We start from the raw sequence: 14,321 nt of genomic DNA, 5'->3' as shown, positions 1-14,321 counted from the left end.
CGCCTGGACCGGAGCTGGACTGGAGCCTGGATGCGCTGGTGACCTTCCAACCTGTTCATCTGCAATCCCCGTGTGAGTGACTGAGACGGCCCGTTTGCCCAGGGAATAAGTTAAGCCTGTAATTAAGACTGCCCTGTGTGCATTTCCTTCCTCTTTCTATCTTGTACATTTCTGTCGTTTCCTCTTCTTTCTGTACATTTGTTAATAAATTGCCTTGTTCTTCCTGGTTTCCTCTTATCCGATCGCATCAGTCTTTTCTCTCATTGGGTAAGCATGGCACGATTCGGAACCGCTATAATTGGGTCTAGTCACCTGTTAACAGCTCGGATCGCGGATTGCTATCTGCTCGTCATATTCCATCCATATCCGTGATTCGAGCGGGAGTTATTCCCTCGTTTCCTGTCGGCGTTAGTACTTAGGTAGGTAGTAGCGAATCCCTAGGCCTAACAAACCGTACCTAACGCCGTGCCGGGAAGGACGTTATAACTTCCAGGAATCGTGTCGGCCAGATAAAAGGACAAGGGGATTAACCCCCCCCCCCCCCCTTGATAAGGGGAGAGCCGACGTTTGGAGATCCGTAACAATATTAGAAACCACAAACACGTATGATTAGCTTTTTTAAGTCGCTAATGTTGTTTCAACATTGAACAAAGAAATTTGGAGCAAATCCCGACATCCCTGAGGTAAACTTTACTTACAGGACTGAGTGAAGATCTGCCATAATCTATATACCCCAAATAAGGGTTGGGTAAATAACATGACCCTTCCTGGAGCAAAAGTGGCATTTTTCATAGTAGCTTTGAGAAATCCATCATTAAGGTTTTGTTTTGAAAACCACCAATGAAACCCACTTTTCCTGCCGTTTAACACGAAACTGAAAGGGAGGAAGACCAGGGTGTGCTCACTTACCAAGCAGCCAGCTGGCGCTTGCCAAGCCAGCCGTTCCTCAACGGCTTTGAATAGAGTGCTTGCTCGAAAGCTTCAACCAAATGGCAATCTCTCCACAAGAAACTTGGTAAATCCCTTATTGGCAAATTTAAATAAATAAATACGGACATCCAGCGAGAGGTCGTTTATGCTTGCCGATAATTAATCATTAAGCTTCTATTTATTATGTACCTATGTGCTAGTACTTATATTGCTAACAAGGTGTAACATCAAGTTTTTGAGTTGCCTCGTATCTCAATACAATCATGATTTGGGGTTTCCACCCAAACAATGCCATTTTTATACACCCTAAGGTGGGTGGAAAGTTTCATAAACTTCAATACAATTGCAATTTTAATTTTAGATTTGTATGCGTTTCATATCCACCCTCTCACCAGCAGATTCGTCTGTATTGGTAACGTTAGATCAGTCAATATGCGTTTACATCGTTTTTTTTAACATTGTACTTTGTTATATTAATGCTATCGTATAAATTTGTGATTGGAATGATGATGATATTTGGAATGAAAATTGAGATTTTGTTGAAAACAGTGATGAAATGACATAAGGGTTTCCACCCATGACATCGCAGCTTCAGCATTTGTAGTTTAGTCATATTTTATGAACAATTCTGAAATTACATCTTTAGAAACAAAATATTTTGTAACGTGAAATTTACAAGAAATGTGTATGTACTAAGTTGGCCAGGAAATTTACAATAAGTGCACACTTTTGAGTTGTGTGCCTTTGATGTAACTAATTTGTCCAACCGAAGCGGTCAGATTTTAAAAGATTATCTTGCTTATTATTCCCCTCCCCCCCCCCCAAATATATTTTTGTGATAATGGGTCAGTGGGTCAGGGATATCATCCTCTAAAACACAACTTTTCCCAAAAAAATTGTAGGCAAGGTATATCTGAATACAACAGGCATTTTAAGGCCATTTTCCCTGCAAGAGTGGGGGTTAGCCTTGCGGTCCCCATGACAATCTTCTCCATTTTGCCATATTTTCTGCATCTCCCCTTGTTAACCCCCTTGCCCGCATTTCTTCTTCGACCAGCTTTAGCCAAGTCTTTCTCGGTCTTCCCCGTCCTCTACTTCCTTCTACATTCATTTCCATCACTTCTCAACCAGTCACTTTCATCTTTCCTCAACACATGACCAAGCCATCTCAAACTGTTTCTCTTCACAGCATCCATCACAGGCTCTATTCTCATCATCTTTCGCAATTCATCATTTGTCTTCCTCTCTCTCTCAACGATACTCCACACATCCAACGAACCATTCGCATTTCCACCCTTTCCAGCCTTCGTTGCTGCTCTACGTTCATTACCCATGTCTCGCTCCCATAAATCATAACACACACATGCAGCACACACCTTTCCCTTGAGGTATTTCTGAATAAATTATTATAAACTGTTGCAAAAGTATCATTTCACGTTGTAAAGACTCATATTGGAACGTGTTTACCTCTCCCACCGAAGGTGGGAGGAGCCTATGTTTTCACTCCCATCTTTGTGAAACAGGATATCTAAAAAAGTTACCGGATGGATTTGGATGAAATTTGGCAGAGGGGTGATTAGATTTTGATGAAGATCTGAATATCGATTTTGATACGAATATTATTTGATTTTTAAGTGATTCTTCACCATTGAGAGATCGGGCGAATCGTGATATATAACATTTTAAAGTTGTGGACAAGTTATGACTAAACTTGGTGGACGAGTTAGTTACATGACGAACAAGCCGATTAGATTTTGGTTCAGGTCTGAACCCATATCCGGCCTATCGGTAGGATACAAAACAAACCAGTCTGGTGGAGGTATGCTCTCGACTGAATACCGTTCTAGTTTTGCATGCGTCAGTGAGCGGATTAACGTTCAATTGCTCCCCAATAGGTAAAGGTTCTGGCAATGATTTATGTAGTGTTTAAAATGACCAATTACACAATGTATTTCAGACTAATATAAAGCTCGTCAAAAATGACGGGTTGGAACAGTTTATTTGACGGTGCAGCCACATGAGCGTGCCAAAGTCTGAAGCCTGGGCCTCATGTCAGATGTGCTTATATCTTCTTTATTTATTAGATATCCTACAGACGTTTTCGTCTTCAAGAAGAATTGAGGAAAAAGGCATTAACCGAACTGTTACCTTTTTATTTCATTACCTTCAAAGTTAAAATGCTTGGGCATTCCTGGGGTGTACCCTGGTTAGAATAGGTACACCGTATCCATGCGTGTCGTAAGAGGCGACTAAGAAGGTTGGCGTCAGGAAGGGCATCCGGCCATAAAAACATTGCCTCAAAAAGAGAACCATGACAATTACAACTACATATGGGCAGGGTACAGCCCGAAGTGGAGATCGGTTTGTGAGGTTTGGGACATGGAATGTAGGGACAATGACAGGAATATCAGGAGAAGTGGTGGAAGTATTGGTCAGAAGAAGGGTGGACATATGTTGTGTGCAAGAGACGAGATGGAAGGGAAGTGGTGTGAGAATGGTGAAGGGGAGGCCGGGACAGAAATACAAGTTTGTGTGGCAAGGGTGCCCGGAGGGCGTGAATGGTGTTGGTGTCCTGTTTTCTGAGGAGTTTGTAGACAGTGTGGTGAGTGTGACTGGAGTGAGTGATAGGTTGATGGTGAGAATTATAATTGGAAAACTCTTCGTGAACGTCATCTCGGGATATGCTCCGCAGGTTGGTCGGAGCGATGAAGAGAAGGACAAGTTCTGGTGTGCGATAGAGAAGCTGATGGAAAACGTGAAAGATGAGGAAGTTGTTGTGGTAGGAGGAGACCTAAATGGACATGTGGGAAGGAGTATGGACGGTTTTGAGGGAGTTCATGGGGGTTACGGATATGGTGTGAGAAATGAAGGTGAAAGGATTTTGGAGTTTGCTGATGGAGCTGATTTGTTGATTTGTAATACTCAGTTCCAGAAAGAGAATAAGCTTGTTACATAAACGTCAGGTGGGTTGACGACAACCGTCGACTACCTGATGGTGCGTAGGCGAGATAGGAGGCACCTCCGGGACACAAAGGTGATCCCAGGGGAGGAGGCTGTTTCACAGCACCACTTGGTTGTCTGCGACATAAGGGTGAAAAGTGCGAGGAGAGCTCGGCAGGTGAAGTACCAACCGAGAATGAAGGTGTGGAGGTTGAAAGAGGTGACAGTAGGGGAGGCATTAAAAGAGAGGCTGAGTAGGGTAGAGGATGATGTGGTTGAGCTTGAACGTGATTGGATGTCAATGAAAGATAGTCTATTGGGAGGCGTTGGTGAGGTATGTGGATGGACAAAAGGACCACCGAGGCACTCGGAAACATGGTGGTGGGATGATGAAGTTGGAAAGAGGTTTGACGAGAAGAGGAAGAAGTTCAAGGAGTGGCAGAAGGCGAAGGGTATGGGAGCAGAAAAAGCAGAGCATGAAAGTTATAAGGCAGCCAAGAAGGCTGCAAAGAAAGCGGTAGCAAAGGCGCAGGAGGCAGGTAGGAGAATGTTCTGAGAACGCTTGGATTCGGAAGAGGGTCAGAGAGCGGTATTCAGGATTGCAAAGCAGATAGCGAAAGAGGTGTGATGTGATGGGGGTGAGTTGCTTGAAGGATGAAGTGGGACAAATCGTTGTGGACCCAGATGGAATTAAAGGAAGATGGAAAATATATAAGGAAATGCTGTTGAATACAGAGAATGAATGGGATGGCAACATAGAGAGTAACCCAGTTTTAGGACCGGCAGAGAAGATAACTGAGAAGGAAGTTGAGGAAGCGATAAAAGGAATGAAGAGTAGAAAAGCGGGAGGGCCGACGGGAGTTGTGTGAGATATGTTGAAGGCAGCGGGAAATTGGGGTGTGAAGAGAATGACAGATCTGTAATCTGGTGGTGAAAGAAGGCCGCATTCCAGTGGATTGGGAACCGAGTACCCTCGTCCCTCTGTACAAGGGGAAAGGTGACCCTCTGGAGTGTGGCTCGTACCGAGCGATAAAGTTATTGGAGCATGGAATGAAGGTATTGGAAAGGATGTTGGAGAGGAGGATGAGGAGGATAAGGAAGAAGGTGAAGATCGACGAAATGCAGTCTGGATTTATGCCAGGAAGAGGAACGACAGACGCACTCTTTCTTGTGAGGCAGTTGCAGGAGAAGTACATGGAGCAGAGGAAGAAGTTGTTTCTTGGGTTTGTTGATCTGGAGAAAGCATTCGATAGGGTTCCACGTGAAGTATTGACATGGGCATTGAGGAAGTTAGAAGTGGAGGAATGGTTGATCAGAGTAGTGATGGCAATGTACAAAAGAGCGCGCACAGCTGTAAGGACGAAGGACGGGAACAGTGGTGAGTTTGAGGTGAAGGTGGGAGTGCATCAGGGGTCGGTACTAAGTCCACTACTATTTGTAGCTGTGATGGAAGTGCTAGCTCAGAACGTAAAGGAGGGTTTACCGTGGGAGTTGTTGTATGCAGATGATCTGGTGTTGATTGCGGAAAGTATGGATGGACTGAAAGAAAAGATGAACAAGTGGAAGGAATGTATGGAGACAAAAGGTCTGAAGGTGAATATAGGAAAGACGAAGGTGATGGCAAGTGGTAAAGCATGTGGTGAGGTGGAAAGAACTGGGAAGTGGCCATGTGCTGTGTGCAGGAAGGGTGTCGGCGTGAACTCCATTCAATGTACAATGTGCGCTGAGTGGGTTCATCAAAAATGTCGTGGTCTGAGAGCATCATTAACCAGTGTGGCAGCTACATTCAAATGTAAGGTGTGCACAGAGGGAGCTGCAGATGGAGGAAATGTTGAGTTGGATCTTGGAGACCGTGAAGCTGGAAGGTGTGAAAACATTTTGCTACCTCGGAGACATGCTGAATGGAGAAGGTGGATCAGACTCGGCAACGGTTGCTAGAGTGATATGTGCATGGAAGAAGTTTCGGGAACTGAGTGGCGAGCTGATGAGGAGGGGTGTCGTTGAAGCTGAAGGGAAAGGTGTATGCTGCATGTGTGAGAAGTGTTATGATTTATGGGAGCGAGACATGTGTCATGAATGCAGAGCAGCAACGAAGGCTGGAAAGGGTGGAAATGCAAATGGTTCGGTGGATGTGCGGAATATCTTTGAGAGGAAGACAAATGATGAATTGCGAAAGATGATGGGAATAGAGCAGCAGATGGATGCTGTGAAGAGAAAGTTTGAGATGGCTTGGTCATGTGTTGAGGAAGGATGAAAGTGACTGGTTGAGAAGTGATGGAAATGAATGTAGAAAGAAGTAGAGGACGGGGAAGACCGAGAAAGACTTGGCTTAAGATGGTGGAAGAAGAAATGCGGGCAAGGGGGTTAACCAGGAGAGATGCAGAAACTAGGGCAAAATGGCCTTAAAATGCATGTTGTTGTTGTTGTCTACAGACGTAAAGGTTTACTCTGCGCACTTTGCCTGTCAAGTTCAGCAAATGTCACCTCCCTGTGCCTTGTATTTGTTGTGATTTAAAAAAAACCCCCAAAAAAAACGCTTCTGTACACCGACCTTGAGGCTCAACTTGCCATCTACAACTCCAATGTAAGAGACATAATTACTCATTTTAGGTCTTCTGAGTCCTCAGGGTCTTTTGGGTCCTCTGGTTCATTTGGGATTGTTGGGTGTTCAAGCTCTTTTGCATCCTTGGGATATTTTGGGTCATTTGAGTCCTCTAGATCTTTGGGGTCCTCAGGTCTTTTCAGTCATCTGAGTCTGTGGGGTATTTTGGGTCTTTGGGGTACACCGAGTCTTCAGGGTCTTTTGGATTGTTTGTTTCTGTGGGGTCGTTAAGGGTCTTTGATTTATTTTGAGTCTTTGGGGTATTTAAGGGTCTTCTGGGGATTTTAAGGGTCTTTGGATATTCAGTGTATTTTGGGTCTTTTCAGTGTTTTGGGTATTCAGTGTCATGGGTCTTTCGGGAATTTTGGGCCTTCAGGGCCTTGTGTTTTTGTTGTCTTGCGGTCTTTGGGGTTTCTTGGGTATTTGGTGTATTTTGGGTCTTGGGGTCTTTTCAGTCTTTGGGGTATTTATGGGTCATTGAGGAATTTGGGGTATTGTGTATTTTGTGGTCTTTTGGCTATTTAAGAGTCGTCAGGGTATTTGCGGTCCATTGGATCTTCAAAGACTTTTCTGTCGGTTTGGGTCTTCATGGTCTTCTTTGTCTAACAGTCTACATGGTATTTTGGGTCTACTGCCATTTGAGTCCTTGGGGTCTTCATTATCTTGTGTGTCTTTAACAGTCTATCGGGTATTTTGGGACCATTTGGGTCCTCATTGTCTTTTAGGTCTTTCGGCTGGTGGACACAGCCGTGTTCAAAGATTGCCCATTTAACACACACACACACATTAACACACACACACATAAACACACACACACATAAACACACACACACACATAAACACACACACACACATAAACACACACACACAGTTTTATATGGTAGATAAAGATATACTTTGCAAAAAAAAAAAAAAAAGTTTTTATATTTATGCAAGTCAATGCCTTCCGGTTCCAGAATTTTTCCATGTGGTTGGTCGAATCTGCAGCTTCCGTATTCCACCTCACAAAAGCTGAGTTTTCCGATCCGAATTTGTTATGTTTTGTGGGTGTCATTCGCCAATGTGTTGCTGCATCGCTCTATGCAATATCTCATGTTAATTCGTTCGTTATTTTGTGCTATTCGTTTCGTATTGTATGGTCAAGGCCCGAATTGACTTTTTAAAGGCCTTCCTCAGATAGAAAGAGTGCCCCGTTTCCCTTGGTCCTGGGTGTATTCCTGGGTATTTTGCTTTATTTCCTCAGCACTATGCTATTTCAATTTCCTCTTCGCTTCAAAAAAAAACAAAAAAAACAAAACATTTATTTCTCCTCCGAGTTTCACCCCCACTCCCCCTTTTCTCCAAACAATCCATTACACATAAATGCTTCTCGAAAATAATTAGAAAAATGCATTTCAACCCTTATTTCTCTTTCACAAATGCAGCATATACTCTTCTTCTTCAAAGAAAAAGACGATTAAAATTAAGGATTCTTTTTCTGAGGCGTTTGTCTACTCTGTGCCTTGCCTATGAACCTCACCTCCTCCAACCACTCAGACAGTGCAGCGTTTCTCTGTGCGTTCTAATCACCCATCCCATGATCTTTATCTCTGTCAAAGTTGGTAATCTGGAATCAGGAAAAGCATCCACCACCACCCCACTCAAAGCTTCATGTCCCCCCTTTTCTGCATCCATCTTCACCTCACCCTCTCAATGCTTCCCCATCTAAAACCTTCCCCCAAACACTCAAACCGTCCCCCTCACTACGCTCCCCAGAGCCTCAACTTGCCTGTGCAAAGCTTCTCCCCCATCCTGCACCATCCCAATGCCACCACCCCTATCTCTAACTGTGTGGACCTCAAATAACTGAAGTCTACGCTCTAACCTGACAGATATCTAAATCCAGGACGCTGCTGATAAACCAGACAATCTGTTTAACAGAATCCATCCTCCTCCAGGACTTACCTGACTCCTTAGTTTCTCTCCCCGGTTATTGTCTCCTCCAATTTGATGGACCTGAATCATGCCACAGCAGCAGAATGACCTTACATAAATAACCCAATTTCCCATGACTGCCCTTGTACTCACCTTACACCTCCCAACCACCAGGAGTACTTCTGACTAACTTCCCCATCGCTCCCACCTCTTGTTCATCTGTGTGTGGTACTCTACTCCCAACAGTGACGACTTCATCGACATCTCTCTGACATGGACAACCTTTTAACCAATCATCCCAATTCCCTCTTCCTCGTGGCGATTTAAATTATCATCATGCAACGTGACGATGTTGGTACCTCTCACCAGCCACGGAATTTCAGCAAAAGACTCCTATGAGTCCATGGGATTGATTCAATCTGTAAACTTAATAACCCGGATTTATACCAATGGTATATCCTCTCTTCTGGACTCAGTGATGACCAACTTTTCCGCTAATGTCTCCTGCTCCAATTCGTTCATCTTATCACATGATTGTGAAAGTTAACATCTCTTCGGCTATTCACAGAGAGCTGCTTCAACGCAGGAGTCTGGCATTTCACTTAGCAGATTGGTGGGGAAAGCACGCAGCCATTTCTCTTAAAGACTGGTCTCCCATATCTACTGCTCCTGTTATTTCAGAATGGCGTTTCTTCCATCAAAACCTGCTCTCTCTCTCATGCACAGATTAATCCCACATCATCAATTAGCCTACCTTTCTTTCCACCCAGAAATCCTGCAGTGAGACAGTTGCTCTGAATCAACTTGCCTTCTTTGTGGAAGGCAATCTCAGTGCATTCCAAAAAGTCCACAAGTGTGCCCACTCTCAGCAGAGCCAGAAAACCACGTCAATAATTGGCCTCCAAAGCCAGCTGCCGACTTGGCATCCTTCGTCGTAAAGTCCTTCCTTGGCACACCTGAGCTTCTATCCACCTACAAGGCCTTCATCCTCAGCTTGATGTAGTACTACTCCTCTTGGCTGGCTCCCCTACCTCACATCTTACTCAGCTTGATTTTGTGGAAACCAAGGCTTTCAAGATCATTGGAATCTCCCACGATGAAGCTGTGTCAATGGGTCTATCACTTCAGACAAGTCGGTGGTCTCTGGTTTCTATCGCCTACTTTCTGGTCTTGCACCCTCTGCTCTTTCCATGCTTTGTCCCTCCCAGGTTTCTGCAGGGCTCACACAGTCCACCATCAACCACCTCATGGTGAAACGACCTCAATCTCAGATCACTGCTCACTTCCACCATTTGTCCCTCTTTTTTTTTTTTTCAGCCTGTAGAATCAACTTCCACAGCCTCTTCAATGTCATTGTTCTCTCCAAGGCTTCAAGGCAGATGTTCACCACAATCGCCGATCTTCCTGAATCCATAACCATCATCTTTTCTACCCTTGTTAAACACCCAAATCCCTCCTCCTTCCAATTTTCCCTCTGAGTTTCCTGCTGTATCCATCTTGACCACCCCATGCATGCACGTTTTGCATCCTGTTTTTGGCTGTTGTGTCCTGATCCATTCAGTGTACACGTTCTTGCACAAGGTTTGATTTATCTATACAAAAACCCATAGATAAGTCGATTGAGTGCAAATCAGGGCCCGGACTTCAGGGAACAAAAGCATCAACCTCTACGTCAAAAAAATAAGTTAAACTTTATCAAAATATAAACGGTGCAAATACACTCACCATGTTGAAACAAAGTTGCCATTAGAAGGAAATGACCCAAGATGTGGAAAAAAGTGGCAGCCTAAATTGTCCTGGATGCCAATGGCCTGGCAACGGTTTGTTGGGGGAAAGGGAGGGGACATTTGAGAGGAGAAAAGGCCTTATTGATAAAATTGATTACAGATCAATTTTAAATTAGAAAGTCCACCAATTCAAACAGGAAAAAGAATGACAGGTTATGCATACTTTTCTGCAATTCTGCCATTCAAAGATGTAAGAGATGAAAACAAAATGAAATAGATCTCACCTGTGAGACATTTGTTTGTATTTTCCTCAGCCTCTCATCCAACATCAGGGTTCATCCCTGATGCGACATATTGACCTGCAAATTAAAATATTGAGTTTCAGGGAAAAATATTTTAAAATTCTGATCAGTCTACAAAATGAATCTAAAACAGAAATGAAATCACATTGATTGAAGAATTTTTTAGTTAATACAATGAAAGGACCAGCAAGAACATTGTACAAGGTAAAGACAAAAAAAACCCTTCATATTTCAATCAGTCTTAAAAAGCAAAAGAAATCAAAATCATTTTAAAACCTGCACTTCTCATCCCCTCAAAACATTTAAGTTTATCTGAAACTACATTGGCTTGGAAAAAGGCCTTCAAAAAGCGAAAAAGTTGTTGTGCACATGAGACTGGAAACAATCTGGCATGAACGAAGAAAGTAAAAGCCGACTTTGCACTGGACAGAATGAAAGTTGAAAGCCGCTCTACTTGCATGGGGAGCAGCTGGAGGCTGATTGCAATAGTCGTAGCTTCAGGCAGGAGGCACAGCAGGACGAAGTAGGTTAGTGGCAGCTGACGACCTGTCAATGTTCAAGATGGCCTTGCACTGGTTGGGCTCGGGAAGGGAGGGGGCAAAGCCTGGACACCCCCGGCTGCCATATTTATGATGGCATCCGGTTATCATCACACAGCTCCTGGGTTTGTCAACGTGGCAGTGGCTTGGACATTTTGGTGGAAATGAAAGCGTTTTTAAGTTTAAAAGTGAAAAGTTTATCACATTGGAATCATTCATGCAATGGCTTGAACCGTGAACATGCTGCAATACGAGAAAAGGCCCTTGACACGATAAATCCAGATCAACTTTCACTGTATAAGATAAAACTCCTTGAGTGGCACTTTCCTACAATGAGATGACTGCAAGTGTAAAAGTAGCCCAGGCACGAGTGGTTGCACAGAATGGCAAATGAACAAATGCCACACCTCAAATCTAGAGAAATGATGAATAATAGATTTCCCTAATTATGCAAATTTAAAATCCACAAGACTGGAAATTGCAAATGGGCAGAGGAGAGATGTGGGAAGTGGAAAAATCTGAATTGGCTTCAGGAGAAGTGCATAATGAAAGTATAATCACTTTGAAGTATTTTGCCTTGATCTTGGTCATGGGGTCTCCTCCATCATGTAACCAAATCAGTGATCACCGATTGAATATGCAAAACAATTCAAAGAAAGTAGGTGCACATATTAACAGTAAGCATCACTGGACACATCAATGATGCAACAATAAATCCAATTTGCCTCTGTACTTAAATGAAAGTTAAATGTTTGGCCAGTAGTGGAGAGAGCTTGGGAATTCATTAAACAGGGAATGAAGTTTGAAAAAAATTCCATTGAAGACTTTGGCCTCATTGAGAAGCTAGTACATAAAACACGTGTAGGGCAAAGACATGAGTAGAAATCGATGTACTTTATTTAACATGAATTACAAGGGATTAAGCCTGGTGTTGGTTTAGCGGTGAGGGTGCTGGCTTGGGATCCTAGGATCCTGGGTTCGAATCCTGATCGATCGCTGAATTAACGCCAGGGGGGTTGACTCAGCCTGTCATCCTTCCGAGGTCGGCAAATTGAGTACCAGCTTGCTGGGATGAATGATCACGGTGTGTACCCCGGTTTAGAATAGGTACACCATATCCCTGTGCATCGTAAGAGCGTGACCAAGGGTTGGTGTCAGGAAGGGCATCCGGCCATAAAAACATTGCCTCAAACAGGGAACCATGATTGTCATGGGGCCCGCAAGGCTAACCCCCACTCTAGCGGGGAAAAAGGCCTTAAAACGATCATTCATTTCATTTTCACAAGGGATTGTGGATTGACAAACATGGTATATGGTGGGATTTCAAACTTTGGTTTCCTACACCACAAGCCAGGGATTCAGATAAGGTGACAAGGCCAACCCTTACATTGTTCATAGAATGGATCCTTGAGGGTTAGTTTGTCCTTTTCCCCGACGGAGAGATCAGGTGCACCTTGCTTCCCATGGGAGTTAACACACTAACATGCTATCAGTTGCATTACATTGTTTGCGAAATCACTATCAGATGCTTGTGGCTTTGCAAATTCAAATCACTGGTCTCACTCCAAGTTTTAAAATCGCCAAGTTAGTGTGGTGGGGTTAGCGGAAGGAAAATATATATATTGGTATGCTTCCTAAAGGGGGGGGGGGAAAAAAAAAAAATATATATATATATATATTTATATATATATATATGTATATAGGACGTTTCACACCGCAGTGGCCATTGAAAAACGCTGGCTTCATGATTGCATCGGAAAATATACGTTAACAATTATCGCGCTCTGCCAATGGCACCCCAACCAAATTAAGTTCCTAAATGTCGCACCAACTAATACGACATCCAAAATTCCAAGATTTTACTTGTTTTTATTTTAATCCTTCAACAAAATAAATCATTCTCTGGTAGCCACATTCACATTTGAAGCTTTTCAACTCTTGACAAGAAGATGCACTTTTTGGCAATAATCTGCATGGCTGGCAGCATTTGAAGCAGTTTGCAGATGTGTTCATAGAGTACAGTGTGCAGGTTGGAGTGGGAAAACAACTTTTAATGAGCAGATGAGATGAACAGTACATCAACAACGTGGCCAGGCTGTCGATATTGAGTAGATCACAACTAAAGAGGCTCAAAGTGAGACTATGCTTGGCTGAGCTGGAGAGATAGGACACCGAAAAGAACCTTTACCATGATGGTCTGGAGTATGTATATGGACATGAAAACATGAACCTTGGTTTTTGTTTTGTTTCCTCCATTTGCTGAAGTTTAAAAAGTCAAAAAGAACAAAACCAAAACCCATCACAATCAGGGGAGCAATCAACAACTTTAGAAAATTCAAAAGGCCCACACAAATATAAAAAAACCCAAAAAGCACCAGCACTATATTAGCAATATTACAAAAGCTGAACATGACAATGAAAAAAAAATATTTGTGATCAAAAATCCAAAGCAAAGCAAATCCTATAGCACTCTTTGAAGGAGGCCGAGCTGAGCCAGGTTTCATGGTGGTTGGGTGGTGAGGCCTGGAAGTATTCACTGCATGGACGCATTTAGGGACGTGGAGTTCACAGGTTAATCCGTGTAGGAATCTAAAAGGACAGGTTGGTGAGAAAGGCGTGGTCAATCAGGGTGGGCGAGCTGCTGGCACTGACGGTATGGAGAACGCTGGGACAGACTGCTTTGATCAACAAGCATGTGGTGACTGTAATGACTTGGTGGCTGGATGCAGGCTGCAAACTTGGTTGGCCGTCTCAGTATGGTTCAGATGTACACATTGCACTTCCAAGTGAACTGAAAATGTGCATTTGCTTGGCTACACAAATGTATGAACCAACAGACCACTTGATGCTGATAAAGCTTTTGAAGGGATCAGATTTGAACCACAAAGGACAAGCAAGCCTCAACGTGGGAATAATTCACGAGTCATGAGTCATGCCACCATTTATAAGTCGCATTGTGAAACCAATCCTTCCATAATATGATTGTGTGGAGAAGGCAGATTCAAAGTTTGCATGCCTTGATCTGACAAACAAAATAAAAATTTTTTACATTCCCCCCTTTCACCTAGACCTAAGAAGTATGCTCCCCCCCCCCCCCATTGTCAATGTGGTATTGAAACATCAAAATACCAAAACCCAATAACACGTGTACTTCACCCATCAATTTTCCAACTCAATGGCGTAATAATTTCAACCTTTTTTTTTTTTTCCCCCAATGCTGAATCAATTGGAAAAAGTACAGCAATGTTGCAACACCTGAAGCAACTAGATGCCAAAACAACAAAAAATATCCAAAATACATCTTCAGGGTAACCACTGTAGTCCTCAATATTTACATCCTATTCAATCAAAGATAACCACAAACAAA

At 43.2% G+C, this 14,321-nt stretch overlaps 2 protein-coding genes across 2 annotated transcripts in view; one reads left to right on the top strand and one right to left on the bottom strand.

Annotated features, from left to right (window-relative positions):
- Positions 1-14,321, top strand: part of TNFSF10 (TNF superfamily member 10) — a 407,659-nt gene that overhangs the window by 280,426 nt on the left and 112,912 nt on the right. The window lies entirely within an intron of this gene.
- LOC137425408 (cold-inducible RNA-binding protein B) overlaps positions 1-14,321 on the bottom strand; it is a 51,143-nt gene that overhangs the window by 4,317 nt on the left and 32,505 nt on the right. The window contains exons 8-10 of the mRNA XM_078776624.1: positions 10,874-13,976; positions 10,398-10,472; positions 10,112-10,197 (exon numbers count right to left, since the gene is read on the bottom strand). The gene's annotated coding sequence lies outside the window, so the exon portion shown is untranslated. The remainder of the gene's footprint in view (positions 1-10,111; positions 10,198-10,397; positions 10,473-10,873; positions 13,977-14,321) is intronic.

The sequence above is a fragment of the Myxine glutinosa genome, chromosome 4 (genome assembly GCF_964187855.1).
Source record: "Myxine glutinosa chromosome 4, kmMyxGlut1.1, whole genome shotgun sequence".
Taxonomy (NCBI): Eukaryota; Metazoa; Chordata; class Myxini; order Myxiniformes; family Myxinidae; genus Myxine; species Myxine glutinosa.
The sequence above is the reverse complement of the archived record's forward strand: the minus strand, read 5'-3'. Positions and strand labels throughout refer to the sequence as shown.